The following is a 17,442-nucleotide window of genomic DNA, read 5'->3' on the forward strand; positions in this document are numbered from 1 at the left end:
AATTCGGAACGAATTTCCTACGCAGCAAGACAAGCGGCTGCCGCCTGCGGCAGAGGCTGCAACCATATGGACAGAGAAAAAAAAAAAGGAAAAGTGGTGCGAATGAGGGAGGAGGTAACGAGATGGGTGGGAGGAGCGAAGAGCTAAGTGTTGCATGTTGTGAACGAAACTCAAAGCTGGCTCTTTTGTTCCGATCGAAACAGGAAAACGTACAGACTGCTTCGATTCGCCATCGTGTCTGCCTGTACGTATCCATTTATGCCGGCTATATGCGTCACTCTCGATTGTAATTGTTAGTTGTGGAGGGAAATGTACTTTCCTTCGTTTTCTTCTTTTTCCTACTCTGTCTCGCCTTCGTTTTTGCAGCTGGGCGATTTTCGGTTCGAACAATGCCTCCTCGGAAGCGCCTTATCTGCCTCGGGCGCCGTATTGAATAAAACTAGATTTTTTTATTTTTTTTTTGTTGGGGGGAAAGGGGAGGCAAGGGTGCACATCATGACTCCGTGTAGCCTGGTTTCAGAGCAAATTGAATGCTGCTGAAACGTTCTTATCATCAAAAAAAGAAACCAGAAATTAACGCTGCATTACAACACGAAGAAGTCAGCGCAGTTCATCGCTCACTTGCTTTGTCCCATCAAGTGCGGATGAGAAATATATAGTCGTCTTCGTTAGGGCGTTCTTGATAGCAAAACAAATTTTGTGTGCCTGCGAAAGTTGCTGGGTGGATTCGTACAGGACGCTGTTTGTAACATCGTCTCATATTACATGGGTGCGAACATTACGAATGCGAAGATGGCAGTGTGTGTTCTCGCGTTCGCCCAGAGATAAAGAAATTTATTGCGACTCACCATCGGGCGTTATCCTGTACCGGGCTCACCAAAGCCACAAACTGGTCCGTCAGCTGTTCCGGGGCTAGCCATACCGGCTGCGTTGAGGCTAGAGAGCTATGGATTGTGCGCGTCATAGTTGCGAGCTTTTTCTGCACGCTCATTTGCCGCCGTAAACCGCCCTGTGAACTTGTCCCTCAGCCACATGAGCATGATTGGCGCATTCGGTCGACGCGCAACGAATGGCAGTTTCGGAGTCGCGATCGGTTTGAAAAGCCCAAGCTGCCTACTGCGGCCACCCGGGTGACAGCCCGCAATCCATTTGTGCGTCCAACACTTCTCCCCTTCGATAAAGATCTTGCACGTTCTTTCCTAAGCAGCCAGGCTGCCCAAAGACTCTGCGCGCATCGAGCATTTCAGTTCGCATCCATTACCGAATCATGTTTTATCTCTGCATGTTAGCCGAGTGCCCTTCCGCTCGTATGCGTGTCTGCGACGGATCAGTTTCAATGCAAGTTGAAGGAAACAGTTCCTTATTGTACCTGCATCCGGCTTCTTACGATTCGCTTTCGCCTGCATTCAAGGCTGCACGGATATACGGCGGCTAGGTGCTTTCCCGGTAAAATTCTCGAGATTCAGTGGTCGAGGATGCGCGCTACAACGAAAGAGCGGTGCAGCCCTCCATGTTGTGGCGCTTAAGGAATCTGGACTCTCAGTCGTGAAAAACCGACCCAAGTGAGGCGTCCGAGGACGCTTTGTTCCGGAAGATGAATGGTAGGTGCCTTTTCGGGAACCAAGGGCTTTCTAAAATAAGCTTCGTGTTGCGGAAAGGCTCGCGATAAGGAACTATGCTCGACGGCTCAAGCCGGCTGGTCTTGTGCTGTCCAAAAAGTACGTCGTAAACATCATCGCTCTGAAAGTTCTCAAAATGTACAACTGTATACAAACGCCGCGCTTCACTGCTTTTCGTGTTTATTTTCTTCCTTTATTTTTAGAGCGTTAGCTGTTAATGCGAAGGTTCTCGACCAAAGCGTCGTCGTTATCGTAGTGGTTGTTGTGACGCAAGGTAGCAGATCCTACCGCTGCCACCAGATGTTGCGGCTCGAGGTAGCGTGGCCAGTTGTAGTTGCACCAAGGGGGCTCGTCCGGGATGAGGGAATGGTCTGAACTTCAGATGGTTGGTTATTACAAAAACAAGTAGATTTAATGACAAGAAACTGAGACACTTATTTACAAAAAGAAGAGCAAGGAATCAAACGTTAAGAGTTCATAGCGTCGAGCGTCTGGATGAGCCTGATAACCAAGGCTCAGAGCCACTGGATGAACCTATTACCGAAGGTCCAGAGCGTTCGTGCCCACTTTGGTCGCAGGTTATATAGCCCAAGACTCCGCCCCTTGTTGTGTTTCTACCCCCCCCCCCCCCCCCTTAACTCTCTTTGTGTGTTCCCGTCACACCTGTGTCCACTCGGACCACGTGGGCCCGATCATGCAGCTACCGTGAACATTCATCGAGGTCGACAACCTCGCGACGACCATGGGAAGTTGGATGCTTGGAATGCCCCTCCGAGCCTCAGCGGATTAGTGTAGCAGGAATGTCAAAGGCCATTGTCAGCAGTAATCCCAGCGAAATTCCTTGAGCAGAGTGCAGCGGCGACGAAGGCAGGCGAGGCCCAGGAGCTATTGTCCGAGCAACCACCGTGAATGCGGAGGCGACCTGGCGGCGCCGGTCACGCTGGCGGATAATTGAAGAATTCTGTGTCCCCGACTCGCGTTCTGGGCAATCGGCGGGGAGGCAAGTTCATTCCCCTGCTGGAGGACTTCGGGAGATTCCTTTCCCGCAGTGCTGGATGAGTCAGCATTCTCCCCCTCTCATCGGCCCAGCTGTGGGAGAGTGGAAAAGCTCGCACCTGCCCAGCCGTGGGTGGTGACAAGAACGTCCCCTTCGGTCCATCGGATTGGACAGTGCTCGTCGACCATTATTCCCCAGCCAGGGATCTGGGGAAACCGGACGATATTTAACTCGGCCGTGAGTGTGGCCGAGGAGCCTGCTAGCTCCAGTCGACTACGGTTGACGAAGACGTTGCCCTTCCACTGAGAGCCATTCTCAGTCCCGCTCTATGTAAATAATGTAAATATGTAAATACAGTTTTTCCTTCACTTCCCCTACTCCCCGTCTCCGGCCCACGTTTCCTTCCTCCTTCGGCAATGCGGCGGTGATCCTGGACCCGATGCCTGGTGGGACACGCTTCTAGCATCGACAAACATATCAACTGGTTGGCAGCGGCGGGATCTTCCACGCTTGGTCCTGGCTTCAGCATCGGTGAGCGCTTGACTTTCTTTAAGAATCTGCCAGGCTTGATAACTCTGGAAATTTATCACTTCCTGTAGTAGATTGTTTTTCTGCACGTGCTCGCTTAAGCATTTCACGTAGCAGCTTATTTTTTGAAAGTCCTCGTTCGGGAATTGCCATGGATTTGAGCAAGCTAAAGAAGCCAGAGTTGATGTTGCTGTGTGAAAAGCTGGGTATTGAGGCCAGGAAGAGTCACAGAAAGCCGCAGCTGATTGAGGCTATTAAGGAATGTGGTGCTAAGGAGGGAGACAAAATTTTGGAGACCTGGGAAGTCATTCAGGAGGGAATCAGGAACGCTAAGGAGGAGGCCGACAGGGTTGAAAAAGAGCGCAAGGAGGAGTCCGACAGGGTTGAAAAAGAACGCCTTTACCGCAAGGAAGCCGCTAAGAAGGAGGCCGACAGGGTTAAAAAGGAACGCAAGGAGGAGTCCGACAGGGTTGAAAAGGAACGCCTTTACCGCAAGGAAGCCGCTAAGAAGGAGGCTGACAGGATTGAAAAAGAGCGCAAGGAGAAGGCCGACAGGGTTGAAATAGAATGGCAGGAGCAATGCCGTAAGAGACGCGCTGAGCTCGAGGAACTACGTAAACGAGAGCAGCAGGAGCTCATACGTACGACTCAATTTCTCAGACGGAAAAGGGCCCGAGATCGGTTGCGGACTTTTCAGAGAGGCGAGAGCTTCAGAACGTTCCTCGCGAGTTTTGAACAGATATGTGCGGAAGAGGAACTAGATCAGGGCGAATGGTCAATGATGTTGCTGGCCATCCTTCCTTGCGATGTCAGCGCCGTATTAGCGCGACTGTCCGATGAGGATGCCAGAAACTACGACAAAGCGAAAAGTGCCCTCTTCCGACACTTCAGAATTCGTGTACAGACCGAGTCTAAAATCCGAAGTGATAGCAGCGAGCAGCGCCCCCATCAGTGCGTCAGCGACCAGCCAAAGAGCCCCGCTTGGTCAGCTACGCACATTGTAGTTGCTCAGAAGAACAGGGGCAGTCGGGAAATTGATGTGATAATCTGCGGCACAGAGCGTCGTTGTCTGCCACCTGACAGCGACTGTGGCGCTCCAAGCCAGAGCGCGGCGTTAGATGAAAAGCGCGATGCCGCGCAGATTTTCCTTGCAACCCAGATAGGCGTAGGCGCAGCGCAAAAAGGTAGTCCTCCAGAAAGCAGTCGCGCGCTGAAAGTGGCAACTGCAAGTTCTATTGTAAGCGAGGAATGCGCCTCAGCGCTGCCTCGAAACAATGATCAGTTCAACGATCAGGGAACGACAGCCGCTCGCGACCAAACACCCGAAAATGAGTTATGCTCCACTGAAACCAGCGTGTCTTTGCCCATTGCCAGCGTCGCGATCGAGAGCCCGCTCGAGGTGCGTCTGACCGGTGCAGCCGTCTCCCAAAACCTGCCTAAGCAGCATCCCTCGATTTTCTCTAATCGCTTGGATATGCTGCCCCAAGAAAAAGGCCTTTGTTTTGGAGATAACGCTGCGCAGGTCCTCACCATTTCGAAGGCTCGTGAGGTCGCGGCGCCAGCAGAGCACGTGGTTGAAGAGGGCAAACCTCAACCTGTAAGCCCGAAGCCTGTAAATTCTCACGGTGATGAGCTAGAGCAGGCTTTGTTACCAACAGACGATGAGACGAACGCCGGCGATTTAAGCTGTGACGGCTCCGCGCTACCTAATGACGAGCCAGCCCAGGACTTACTCACCTCTAGCACAGCGGTAAAGAGTACCGACAGTAGTGCAGGCTATAGTGAGTCTTCCGAAGCAGGCGCATGTGATGAGCTGGGGCTAGGTGAGGAATTGAATACGAATCTAGTGTTGCCCCACTCAGATGGCTTTCTCGAACTCCTTCGTGTGGACAGAGAAACGTTCACCGCTGAGCAAGAGAAAGACCAGACTCTACGAAATTTGAGTCACCAAAGTGACATAGGTGTGTCACGGAAGAACATACCTTTCCAGCTCCGTCCTGGCCTGCTGTACCGCCAGTATAAGGATAGGAAAGGTATCGAACACGACCAACTTACTGCCCGCGTCGCGATCGAGAGCCCCCTCGAGCTGCGTCTGACCAAGGCAGCGGTCTCCCAAAACCTGCCTTTGCAGTATCCCTCGATTTTCTCAAATCGCTTAGATATGCTGCCCAAAGAAAAAGGCCTTTGTTTTGGAGATGATGCTGCGCAGGTCCTTACCATTTCGAAGGCTCCAGACTTCGCAGCGCCAGCAGAGCACGCGGGTGACGAGGGCAAACATGACCCAGTAAGCCTGATAAATTCTCACGGTGGTGAGCTAGAACAGGCAATTTTACAAACTGATCATGAGGCGAACGCCAGCGACTTTACCTGTAATGGTTCAGCGATTGCTAGTGACGCGCCACGCAAACCACCTGCGAAGGTTTCCACGGAGCGGCAGCGCACAGAGGTGGCCAAACGGGAAGAGTTAATTAAGGGGAAAGTGCGGCCCTTGTTGAATGCTCGACTGAAATCCAAACCGCGTAGCCGCCCCAATTTGGCGCCTCGGTGCTCAAGAGTTCGCACCCGCCCCGTGGGAACACAAGCCAAGAGAACGCAACGCGCGAACCCAATCCGAGAGAGACGGATACGCTGGCACGGCATTCGCACTCGTTCGTTCCCTTCTCGCATTCTGCTTTCTGAGCGTCAGCCAAACTTCAGAACAGCGAGACTTGGACGAGGAACAGTTAAGGGTCCCAAGCTGAAGTTCCTAGCCTTGTGTAATTTTGCACCTGCTAGAGTAGCTATCGGACCGCGGCCGCGCAAGGGGCGGATACGAGGCATAATCTCATATTGAGTTTAATGCTTGATGTCTTTTGTTCATTACACTCTCCTATGCGAAACGAGAGCGAAATTTTGGAGCTTGGCATTGCGGAACTCAGTTCACATGCGTTGCAGAAACGTAAGAGATAATGGCAACGCTGATGGCCTCAGCCGAAGCTTTCCCGTGTAATGCCCTTTCCTGACTCCCCAGACGTTAATCCGCTATGCAAATTTGTATTTTGTTTTTTGCTTTAGCGGGAATCATTTTTGTCTGTTTTGTATGTGTGTTCAGCAGCTCCACCTTCCCTTTGTGCTCTCACGGGCGGTGGCTTTCTGTGACAAAAACCGTGCTACGGCACCCCCCCAAAATTTCAGAAAATTTTCCTCCCTTTTGACTAAACAAGCTCTGGGTATTCTGGTTTGGTCAAACATGTCAACTTTCGGAGGAGGACGTAAATTTCACGCTACAGCTCATTTTCTCTAAAGAGATTTTGTTGACCGAAAACAGCTTGGCAGTTCTTGAAGTCAGTTTGGCGCTTTCTGCTTGTTGGGCTTTGGACTTTGCTGGTTGAGCTCGTTACAGCTGTCAACGAAGCAAGAAGAACCTTTGGGCCCAGCTGTGACCAAAGGCCGAACGGACACAACTCCAGGTCTCTGCGCGCAGCAGCGTTGGCTGCAACCACTACGAGACCTCTTCGGGCGGCGGACGTGCTGTTGTGTTTCTACCCCCCCCCCCCCCCCTTAACTCTCTTTGTGTGTTCCCGTCACACCTGTGTCCACTCGGACCACGTGGGCCCGATCATGCAGCTACCGTGAACATTCATCGAGGTCGACAACCTCGCGACGACCATGGGAAGTTGGATGCTTGGAATGCCCCTCCGAGCCTCAGCGGATTAGTGTAGCAGGAATGTCAAAGGCCATTGTCAGCAGTAATCCCAGCGAAATTCCTTGAGCAGAGTGCAGCGGCGACGAAGGCAGGCGAGGCCCAGGAGCTATTGTCCGAGCAACCACCGTGAATGCGGAGGCGACCTGGCGGCGCCGGTCACGCTGGCGGATAATTGAAGAATTCTGTGTCCCCGACTCGCGTTCTGGGCAATCGGCGGGGAGGCAAGTTCATTCCCCTGCTGGAGGACTTCGGGAGATTCCTTTCCCGCAGTGCTGGATGAGTCAGCATTCTCCCCCTCTCATCGGCCCAGCTGTGGGAGAGTGGAAAAGCTCGCACCTGCCCAGCCGTGGGTGGTGACAAGAACGTCCCCTTCGGTCCATCGGATTGGACAGTGCTCGTCGACCATTATTCCCCAGCCAGGGATCTGGGGAAACCGGACGATATTTAACTCGGCCGTGAGTGTGGCCGAGGAGCCTGCTAGCTCCAGTCGACTACGGTTGACGAAGACGTTGCCCTTCCACTGAGAGCCATTCTCAGTCCCGCTCTATGTAAATAATGTAAATATGTAAATACAGTTTTTCCTTCACTTCCCCTACTCCCCGTCTCCGGCCCACGTTTCCTTCCTCCTTCGGCAATGCGGCGGTGATCCTGGACCCGATGCCTGGTGGGACACGCTTCTAGCATCGACAAATATATCACCCTGCACCAGGCGACATTCCATCGCGACACAAAAGATCGGCACCAGCACCGCCATCGAAGACCTGTTGAGCCTCCTCACTAGGCGGTAACTCATCGTGGCACAAAAGATCGCCACCACACGTCACTGCCAACTAAGACACCTGCTTAGAGCCCGCACGTGGGAACTGGCGAGTCCGCATTCCTATAGCATTGTGTCGTGTTGACGTCACAGCCGCAGCTGCGCAGGCTTCCTCTGATTCGTTCCGGGCTTTTTTTTCAAGACGAGGGACACCCTTTCTTCTCCTGTCGTCGGTTGCTTCTCGAAGGGAGGTCGTTTTCGCCGAGCCGAGTGTGGGAAGAGCCTCGTCGGCCACTTCCCAGAAAGCCACCCTTTTTCGTGAGGTCATCGTGGGGTCAAGTTGAAGTCAAACGACCCGTCAAAATTGCCGCTACGTTTAATCTCCCTCCGTTTCATCTCAGGTCTCAAGATGGGTCGTAACATGGTGTAATCAGAACGGTCCGTGCAACCGAGTGTGCATGGTAATCGCTGATTAAGTCACCATTTCAAATGCTAGCCGAAATGGACTTCGCATTGCTTTGCCTGCAAGAGCGTAAATTGCTGGGCTAGTTGGTTCATAATGTTGTCAGGGTGGAACCAGCGGAACACAGACGCAGGACAAGAAAAAAGGAGGAACACACACCACACCGCTGGACTTGCAACTGATTTATTTCCAAGAAAACCACCACATTTAAATGTTTCTCTGCGCAAGCGCACACTCTGGACGATGGGATCGACTGTATTAAGATAAAAGAAAGTTATATTAAGATAAAAGTAGATATAGTATTAAGATAAAAGATGTGTGTCAGCGATCCCTCGGTTTTTATCACGGATAAAGAATATAACTTTCTTATATCTTAATACAGTCGATCCCATCGTCCAGAGTGTGCGCTTGCGCAGGGAAACATTTAAATGTGGTGGTTTTCTTGGAAAAAAATAAATCAGTTGCAAGTCCAGCGGTGTGGTGTGTGTTCCTCCTTTTTTCTTGTCCTGCGTCTGTGTTCCGCTGGTTCCACCCTGACAACTTTACCTGCAAGTTTCCCACTTTCGACCCTCTTAAGCTCTTCTCGTCTTCAGCTCGTCGATTTCTAAAACCTATGCAGTTGCCCTTTGCCTGACATTGGCTTCTGACATTGGCTTCACTGCATAGCTCCATGCTAGGGAGAGGGGGATCAGGTTCTATTTTGGGGCAAAATTGCTACCTTTGTAGAGGTAGCGGGAGCAAACATTGGCCGCATAATATAGACATAGAGCAAATAATGGCCATAATACTGCCAGCACCCCTATTACATCCGAGGCGGCACAAAAAATCGGTAAACCTTTGCTGCAGACAGAAAACAAGGCTTCCCGGTGGACAGCGTAGCCATGCGTAGCTGATGTTTTGGGCAAGTTTCTTGAGTTCTTTGTCGTCCGAATTAAGACCAGACTATCTGGAATCCTCCTGAGGCCCAAAGCTACTGCTAACATTTTAAAAATTATCTACATGCCTTAAAACTCACGACACCCAGGAAGTTTTCAATAGGGTCCGGCTATCTGGCAGTTTGGCATATTAAGAGAAGTAGCGCACCACACTATTCCATCCCGCACCTAAATTCGCCGCTCCCTAGCATTTGAGATGTTAAACTGTATAATTTATGGCCTAAATAGTCACGGTGCCGTGGTAACTTCTATAGGTCACCGGCCACATATGCTCAGCGCGGTAAGAAAAGAATTCAGCCTTTCTCTCTGCTAGTACAATTTGTGTTCACTGTGCTTTTCGCGTAGTTAACTGTTGGCTGACGCTAAGTGATGCTGAATATTATTTTTGTGTCGTTTCGAGCGTTACCTAAATAATGCAACTGGGAAAACACTAACCTGTGTCTGTGTGCTTTAACTTAATAGTAATCATCCCTTGACAGCAACGTTTCGAGCTTAATAGCGTGAAGGCGTTCGGCTCTAAAATTTCAAGCAATTTTAGTCGTCCAGAAAGCTTCCGGAAAACCCGTGTAAAACTTCTAGAAAAGCACTCCGGGTGGTAGCTTTCACCAGCGGCCTGCAGGGAACATATTTTACTGTCCTATTCTTAGTCGCATCTGTCTGGATACACTGAGTACGGAGAAACGGTTTTGATCGGTAGCCACAGAACTGATGTGCATAATTGTAGCTGTTGCACTCGAAAGAGCAAGTTCAAAATTCGGTTTTTGGCTCTGTGTTGTTCCTTTGTTTCTTTATAAGCGTTCTGCAAAACGCACGTAGCCGACGTAACAACTTTACGCACGGATATAATTTATCGTTTGATTTTATTCGCTTTAAAAGCTCCAACAGGCGTAGTTCCCAGAAGATTGACATTTATATTTCCTATATCAAGCTGTAGAATTTCAAGAAGTAGATGTTTAAATGGAAACTGCAGCACTATTTTGAGAAATTCTCGATATTCAAGGACTCAAATTGCACTAGCAGTTAAAACAGTGAAGTAATCGACGATTGAATTTTGCGCTTGTCCTTAATGCACTGGAGGAGTGCAGGAAAATTCAGCGTGACGTCACGGAAGGTGTGGTTTCAAATTACCGCCGTCGTCAGCCACACCCTGCCCTGACTCGTTAGACGCCGCCAAACAACTCTCGGCAGGGTTTGCCTTCGGTGGCGTTGGTTTTTTTTTTTTTTCCTTCAAAGCAGGCGTTTGTGCATTGGAAATGTACCGATACCTTCGATGACGTCATCATGCGCCCCCCCCCCCCCTCACACACACACACACACACACACACACACACACACACTTGGGGTTGTGCGCTGCGGAGAAGCCTGAAGGGCGTCCAGATTTTAATCGGTCGGCGATTACTTCATTATTTCAAGTGCTAGCCCAAAAAAAACTTGCATGCTTTACCTGCAAGTTTCACTCATTCGACCCTCTTAAGCTCGTTGATTTCTAAAACCTATGCATTTTCCCTTTAATATTCACATTTCGTGACAACCGGGAATTTTTTTTTTTTTGTGAAATATTGTTAGCATAAAATGAGATTTAACTCCCAGCAGCCGCATGATTGTATTTTTTTTTTCTTTTAGTAAAACGGCGAGTTGAGCGAGTTGGTACATCTTGAGGAAAACAGCGCAGGAACAGGGACAAGACAAAATGCAGTAATTTGCTCCGATCGGAGCAAATTACTGCATCGGTTGCGCATCGAAAGTATTTCTGCGTTACTTACGTGCCTGAATAAGAAACCGGGCACGAATTACCTTCTTTACTCTCAGTTCGGCGTCGGTAAACATTCCCCCACCCCTACCTCGTAATTTTTTTAGGCTGATATGATTTAGGGCTTCGCCGGCATTCCCCATGGTCTGTCGTAGCCGTCGTCGTCCGGAAAAACACGGAAACGCGAACACGGTTCGCGCTCCGAGCAGTTTATCAGCCGCCCGGCTGTTAATTTTGTACACTGAGGGGTGCTGGCCGATGGGGTAGCGCCCCGCGCTCTCGTACTAGGGGGAGCGGTCTATAGCGACAGCGCGGCTCGCCGCCAACGTAAGCAAAGAAGTCCAACGCCGGGTGTCGCGCTTCACTCTTCTGTAAACACAGCCAACGCGTGCAGCCGAGCAGTGTCGCTTTGGGGGTGCGACTTTTGCCCCTCTCTCGGCTAGTTCTCGCACAGCCAGTGAAGCTTTGGTGGCCGGAAACGTGCGCCATTTTCCCTTAAAATAACCCACTTACGCTTGCGAGCACTTATCTTCTGCGTTTGCAGCGATGACGTGTGCGTTATCACTACGACTCGTGGGTTCGGCCCGAACCTCCAATTCCAACCCCAACCGCGTAATGTTTGTGGCCTCCCTGCCTCCCTTTGGAGACGTAGGCTAAAGTCGAAGATATAGCTTACGCCCTCTGCTTGGGGCGAGCTTCCACTGCGCTCTAAATCGATGCATCCTATTGGGGTGCGGGCGCTTTGCGGTCAATCCGTCATCGGAGAAGACCCTCAGCTTTCGAAACTGGCGCGCCTATATGAAATATGGGCGGGCGGCCACGCGGCAGTCTGCAAAGCTCCGGCGGGCCCCATTGCCTCTCTAAAAGGATCCGCGCATTGTTAGGAAATGCATCTCCGTCCGGGCGAAGCCTAACGCCGGCTGACCGGCGCAGATTAATTAGTGGCGACGATCGCTCGCAGCACGCCTCCGGAGAGCGGGGCTTAGGCTGCGCCTCTTCTGGGTTGAAGCCGGGGATGAATGAGCTGGTATTCGGACAGAGCGCTTAAGAAATAATGAGCCGGTTTAGAATTCCCACTGATGAAAATTCTTTCGGTGGCCAGGGGTCTGTCTTCGCGCGGTTTTCCTTTTGTTCGCGCGTGTCTCTCTCTACGACTTCTCATTCTCTTCAAAGAGGGGGGAAACTTAACAGCGCGTAAATTTACACACTAGATCGCTAAGGTAGCAACGGTAAAGCGAATGTTCGACTGAGGGCGAAAGCCAGGAAAAACAAAAATCGAAAACCGTCTCTCAGTTACCGCGATGGATAAGAAGTTTCCGCTTTGTACAGAGACATAGAAGGCTCACTGGCATACTTTCTGCCTTCTTTGTGTTCAACGAAGGCTTCCTAGATTCCGCGCGTTTTTGCCTCTGGTTATCTTTTGAGAATAAGGCGTTGATCAAAGAGCGGCTCGCTCACACATCTTTATAGTGACTGGCAAGACACGTATAAACGAGCTGTCATGTTGTTTTCGTCTGTCGTTTATGTGCTTCCGGTTTGCCCGACGTAGCAGCGGCCACAAGACAAGTATCTAAAACCTCTTTTGTTTTGCATATGCTAGGTATAGGGGCAGGCAGTTTCCTTGGTGCAAGGCTGCTTATTGGTGTTTTTGCATTCACCTTGCGGCATAAGCCAGCCAACTTGATGGGAACACTGAAAACAAGCATCGCGCCTGCTTATGACCATGCACCCACCGTCCAATTTCGACACCCTTCTGACTTCCCCAAGAGTCCGAAACCGCATAGTGCACAGTACCGCGTTTGGTGCGGTACTGCAACTTAACAGCGACTGTCTCTTGGGGCTATCTCGCATTTCCTTTCGTGTTTATCCCCCTTCTGCCGGTTTATTTTTCGTACTCGCTCGGACGCCCGTCATGGTCCGGCACTTTGTTACAACGCCTGTGGATTCTTCCACCCTTTTCATGCTCAATGCGTGCTTTTATAGCCCAGCACAGTCGCTTTACTAACACTGTTGACTTCACGAGGTCGCCCAAAACGGATAACTTAGTCAGCCGGAAACTATTGTCTGTTTATGGTCTCTCGTTGTTTCACCTTCTTACTGTTCCCTGGAGTAGTAGTTTCCCGCGTGCTCACCGGCATGAGAGGGATCTTTCGTGGAGACGTAAGAAGTCGTATTCATGGCGCGAACCTGCATAGCGTCTTCCTACTAGCGTTTGTGACCTGCGTGCACGCGCGGCCAAGGCCGCGAGAAGAGAAACCGGGCGCTGGCCCTGCGCACGCACCGTTCTCCTTTAGCGCGGCGTCGCGACACGGACCGACAGGCGGCGGTCTCGCTCGAGACGAGCAACTTTTCGAGAGTCGCCCTGTTTGTCGTTCCGCGCGGTCGCGCTTCTCCGATCTCACCTCCCGACCGCGCCACGCCCAGCCGGCCGGGCGAGTCACCGCGCATTCCGGCGCGGTCGAGCGTGCGCCTCGATCTCAAGTTCAAGGCGGCAGCCTCCTTGTCCCCTTCTTTGTGCTGCTCTTCCCAAAATAACGCCTCGTATGAAGCGCGCCGGTGCAGCGACGCGCGTGCGCACACACACATCATTCCTCCCTTCTGCCAAGAGGTCTGACGGCTGGCGCCGGCCGTGCATTTTCCGCCGCCGAGAGCCCTGCGCGCGCGCGCGCGCGCTCACCGATCCGGGCTCCGGAATCGGCAAACCGCGCGGAACGCCGTCGCGACAGCTGCGATCGCAGGGCGAACCGCCGCAGGAGGGGGCGAAGGAGTCCTCGCGCATTGAAGACCCCCCCTCCCCCCATTCTGGAGCCCCGACCTGCGCGGTCTAAGCCGCGTTCATTACTACGCCATCTTCTTTTCGCTCACTCCCCCGTGAGTCTGCTTCAAACTTTTCCTCGCGAGGGAGCGAAGCGCAATCATTTCTCGGTACCCGGGGTCGCGCACCAACCGCGGCTGCAGACCGAGAAACCGCAAGCGAGCCATTCAGCCTCCGGGGCCGTCATCTCCTCCCCAACGGGTCTCAGAATAGCGCTCGCCGCGTATGACGTCCCCCCGCTGAGGAGGACGACGAGGCGGCCGTCTCTTTGCGCTGTCGCGAGGATGTTTTACTCTGCGGCGTTGCCCGGCCGCTGGTCTTTGCGGGAACTGCCGGATGACTCGCGCGTGTCGTCGGCGGGCGCAGCGACGAGCGCTTGTCGTTGTGACACGCCGTCGTCACTCGTCGCGAGGAGCGCGTCTGTCTCCCTGGCACGCGCCAGCCGACGGGGCGATGCTTTTACTCGCTTTATTGGGAAACTTGCCTTTATCGTCAGTGAACCCCGCCTTGCCGTCTCCATTACTTTTTGCAACAAATATTCCTAAAAACTCAGCCATGCTGTAGAAAGTCTCGCAGATATAGTATTCCTATTTATTTTTTCGGTCTTTATTTCGGTATCGCATTCCATTTAGCGATCCAATTTGCGTAGCCCAGCGAATGCAGCTTCTGGTGCTGCACTTTCCTGCCTCTTATTGAGCGCATCTGTGTTTTTGCGCAGTGCATGTCTTTTCGTGTATTTATTTTGGCCTGTGCAGTTATTCTTGGAACACTGTAGCAGATATATTTCGGTCGCACTGCTCTGTAGTGGCTACAGAAAAGCCGTAAAGGCTGCCTGTCGATCAGTTGTGTATGGCACACAGGTCGGAGATTAGCTAGAGTGCGCGCAGAAAAAAGAAAAAAGAAATGTCAGGTGTGGCCGAAGTGAGGAAAAGGGGCTGTGAGGGAAGAAAACGGGTGGTAACTGTCTCACTGGAAAGGAAGGCCTGAACCGCGCCGCGAGGCAAGGGATTGAGTGAAGGGAAAGGGAAGCAGCACTTTAGAGTGCGAGCGTTGGTGGCCTCAACCCACTTGTGCCGAGATTGTAGGGTTGAAACTCACCGTATTCGTGAGCACCGCAGACACCTCTGCGACGGCCCCCTTCGCCACCGGACAGATAGACGCGTAGACGTCTTTGCGAGCGCGATATTGCCAGGCAGTGACGTTTATGACGGCAGCAGTGACACAGGCTTCACGGGCAAGTATCCTGATTATAGCCTATGCGTATTGGCGGACTGTTCTTTTTTCTTTATGCCTTTTGGATGGACGCTCAGGGCGCACCCTTCCAATTTTAGTTCCTAGTAAAAATCGGTTCTGTGGATTTGTCTGGTTACGTCGATGATGCTTGTTCAGCAGGAAAAGACGAATTCATTGCTGAGTTAATTGGGTTTGAGATTAAACACTTTCTTCCAGCCATTTACGACATCATCTTGACTTGCGCATGAAGAGATGGACACAGGGAGAAGGATACTACACGCGCCAGTCCTTTGTGTTGTGGCTCTTGTCCCGTACTTCTCTCCGACGTCCCTGTCTTTTTGCGCTAGTATAGATGTCGCGTATGACTAATGACCAACTAGCCCAAATAAGCACTTTGGCAGTTACTTCTTCCCGCTGCTCGATTCAAACTCGTGACGTCAAGACCGAGAAAGGCTCCGTGATCACCGTTTGGAAGTGAATGGCGGTGTAGCCTATAGCCTTCGGGATCTGCACTAAATAAAATACTGTCTTGACGTCACCTCAGTTACGCAGCTTCCGAAAGCGGCCGGTGGTGGGCGTGCCTGCATCTCATTTTTCTTTAAACCAGCTTACAAAAACTTCGTTTTCGGGGAAAATAGCCCTTTTGTCATTAGAACGCCGTAATACATCGACACAGGCGCACTCCAATTCGTCGTCGACTTGAACATGCATTCATAAATATGGCCGCTGCACCTGCGAATTACTGCTGGCTCATTAGTGCTTTGTCACATTTGATTTGGCGCATTAGATTGCGAAATTTAGTGGAGAGCTTGATCAGAAGAGCAGCAAGTCACGTACTCCAGCTGCAATAAGCTGTAAGGCTCGAGATCCAAACTGACCAGCCCGAAAGAGCGAAAGCAAGGAAACGCAGAATGCAGGGAGCTTGAACGGGCGATGCTCGGTCGCCTATCCCACTCGTGATGTCCTGCAGCCACAGTAAGATGCTTCGCTGTGCAGAATCTCCATGCTTACTTTGTCTTCTGATTCTTGCTATCGGCTCGTGTCACGGCTATTTTTTTTTTTCTCGCAGTTTTCCTTCTGCATACCCAGCGTAGCGCAGTGGTTACGATTCTTGGTCGTCAAAGTAGTGCAAAGGCTTCTAATTTGTTTGTGTTCTTTCGATCCGTATTGCGACTTTCGCGCATGGCGGCGTTTGTCATCGAAACAAAAGGCATGCAAATGGGAGGCACCTAACGAACCGTGCCGGGCTTGATCCTTGCGACGGACGTTTCAGGGTCGAACAGGGCGGAGCAGTGGAGGCACGAAAATGGCACGGAAGGATGCGCGTCCTTTTTTTTCCGCTCGCCTGGGGAAGTTCCCCTTCCCTGTCGGCGTCTCTCGCTTATCCTTTTCTAAACTTGGCGTTTCGTGTTTGTGCCTTTTTATTGGCGTACACCGCGGATGCAGTTTGTGCTTGGCTTGCTGTGAGCCCAAAAGGAAACCGTCCAGGATAAGTGCGCTTTGTTCTTCGGCGCGGCTGTTTGCCTGCTTTTTTTTTTCTTTTTTTGAATTCGCTCCACTCCGCTGCCTTCATTCGCTTAACAGCGCGTGACGCGTGCGGCGCGCGCAGTTGCGTTTTGACTTTTCCCGCCCTCCTGGCCGCAGACAGATTGCGAAGTGATTACAACGCCCGTCACTTTGTGCCATTTACGCGTTCAACCGTACTTTAAAAGCGCGCCCCAAGGTTGAGGAAAAGGGCTTGGAAGGCGAGTTCAGTGTGCCGCATATCCCTCCTCCCCCGCCTCCTCTCTCTCACCCAGGCTCTCTTTGTGTTGCAGCAGATTCCGCCTATTGTATCAGTGGCTTTTTGTGACGCCAGTTTATGTGAATCCCTGCACCTGTAGTTGCGTCATCTGAGGGTCGACCTACAACGTGTGCTGTGGGCAGAAGGGTGGACCACAGGGAGCATGGACTTTCCGCGCGCGTTGTGCTTGTTGCAGTGCAGGAAACACTCGCATTTAAACTGACAAGTCCTAAACACACTGCACAACATTTGTCCGTTAAACGACGTTGCTTACTTTGGCGAGTACTATGTGAAAAAAAAAATGTATCGTCTGTCGTAGGCGAATTAGAAAGATCAGGTACTTTTAGAACAGGGTAACCCTATTGGTTAAGGGCCTTGAGGAATAGCGATAGGCCAGTGCGCAGGCGCAGGTCAGTAACCGGAGGGAGGAGCGTTTTTGTCATGCCTGCGCACTGGCGCCCCTCTATTCCCCTGTGCCCCTAATCGATAGGGTCACTGTATTCTAAAGGTCTCTATTGTGGAAACGTACTAGCCTATACATATACCAAATTACCGGACTAGCACACGCCCAGTGGTGCCACCTGTGCGCGCCTCTTCGAGTGCAGCCAGTTGAGTTCCGGCGATGTTTTCTGGTCGTGATTTTAAATTTTTCTGCTGACTTGCATTTCGAACCGTCCATTATGAACTCCACATAGATGCATTAGTAATTGATTAGGTAGGAATTCTGTGAATAAAATATAATTGATAATTACGTCCCGAACAAACGACAAAGACGAGAAAGCCATTAGGAGCTCCTTCCTGTTTTATTCATCTCCTCGCTTCGTAACTGTATGCATTATACACCTTACCACTATCCTAAACAAATATTTTGTTCCGC

General features: G+C 51.4%; 1 protein-coding gene across 1 annotated transcript in view; it reads left to right on the forward strand.

Moving 5' to 3' along the window:
• Positions 1-17,442, forward strand: part of LOC149341213 (uncharacterized) — a 279,591-nt gene that overhangs the window by 256,096 nt on the left and 6,053 nt on the right. The gene's annotated exons all lie outside the window — the stretch shown is intronic.

This window comes from Amblyomma mixtum, chromosome 5 (assembly GCF_055824585.1).
Source record: "Amblyomma mixtum isolate Tamu chromosome 5, ASM5582458v1, whole genome shotgun sequence".
NCBI lineage: Eukaryota > Metazoa > Arthropoda > Arachnida > Ixodida > Ixodidae > Amblyomma > Amblyomma mixtum.